Source organism: Rattus norvegicus, chromosome 2 (assembly GCF_036323735.1).
Source record: "Rattus norvegicus strain BN/NHsdMcwi chromosome 2, GRCr8, whole genome shotgun sequence".
In the NCBI taxonomy this organism is placed as follows: Eukaryota; Metazoa; Chordata; class Mammalia; order Rodentia; family Muridae; genus Rattus; species Rattus norvegicus.
Genome location: NC_086020.1, coordinates 28447517 through 28449145, shown reverse-complemented (window position 1 = coordinate 28449145; position 1629 = coordinate 28447517).

Here is a 1629-nt window from a genome sequence, read left to right as displayed (position 1 = left end):
CGCTTCATTGATCCGCTCTGTTCCCCCTCCCAGGTCCCAGAAGCTCTCTATTAGCCATCGTCCACTTTGCATAAAGAAGCTTCTTTGACGAGGACCGAGAGCTGGGACAAACCATGGGCATACAGAGAAGCATTTAGAAGGTAGTTTTGTATCATGTCCAGTTAGCGAACTAATCACAGCAAGTTCTCCCTTAGGGACTAGGAACTCCCCAGCCATGGGTCCTGGGCCAGATTTACACTGCCAGGCATGGGAGTTGGTCTTACATCTAACCAGAAATGTATTAGTTACTCCCATAACACTTACACCACCTTGCACTCATGGGAATATGGGACCATCTCACCAGGCTGGTCATCCTGTGGCTAGTGGGGTTTACCACGGTGTAAGACCCTTGATGACTTCCCCCTCCAGCAACCTGCATAGCACCCTTCTCTCAATATGAACGTTAGCTGGCAGGGAGGAAACCTCCAGGTAAGAGCTACCTTGATTTCTTCATGTCTTGAGATCAAATAGGGACTTACTGTTGTTTTAGAAAACAAAATTGCAAATGTTTGATTTTACCAATGATGCTCAGGAGCCAGATGCTGGGGTGAAAACCTGCTCAGAGAGGCAGAGAAAGCACCCAGCTGACCTTCCTATTCCACTGACCTCCCAGAAGAAAAGGGTCCTTCTTCTCCACACTGTCTTAAATATCAAAGACCCCCCCCTTTCTTTTTTTTTTTTTTTTTGGTTCTTTTTTTCAGAGCTGGGGACTGAACCCAGGGCCTTGCGCTTCCTAGGTAAGCGCTCTACCACTGAGCTAAATCCCCAGCCCGAGACCCCCCCCCCCCTTTCTCTTTCCTGGGTCTCCTTTCGCTCACTCTCTGTCAACTGATTGCCTGTTCCACCCCTTGACCTATCCTTGACTTTATTTAGCTCTTGTTTACAGAAAGCTCTTGGGTTAAAGGTGTGTGCTAGGGCTGAGCTACACCATAACAAGAAAAGGGCTTTCCAGTTCACAATCTCAAGTTTCACAACGTAGTCAAACATCTTACCATCATGGCACCTTCTCTCAGTATGAACGTTAGCAGGCAGGGAGGAAACCTCCAGGTGAGAGCTACCTTGCTTTCTTCATGTCTTGAGATCAAAGTGTGCAGTGTCCTCAGCAATAGATGCTTACCGTAGTTTTAAAAAACAAAGGTGGGAAAGCAAGAGCAATGGCGTCAGCCTGTATTGATTTAGCGGTGGGTCTCTGGTGCTCCCTCACACAAGCAACTCAAAGGAAGGAATCCTACATTCAGCACTGGGCTTTTTTTTTTTTTTTTTTTTTTTTTTTGGACAAACAATGGTGTTGGGTGACTTCACTTAAACTCTTTGTGATAAAATATGGATAGATTTTGGAAGCTTTTAAAATAATAGGTTTATATAGTTTCTCCTCCTAATACCCTTAGTATGAATTATCCCTCCCCAACTTCACATCTATCCTCCTCTCCCCACTTATAGCTCCCCCCATTATTCTCCTTTTTTGTTTATACCACTTGTGTCGTATTAAACCCCTCCGTCAAATCGTTCTCCCACTCCTTAGTGGCCTCTTTCCAGCTTCCTGGCTTCGTTAACTCCAAGTTAAATACACACAGTCTAAACTCCGAAGCA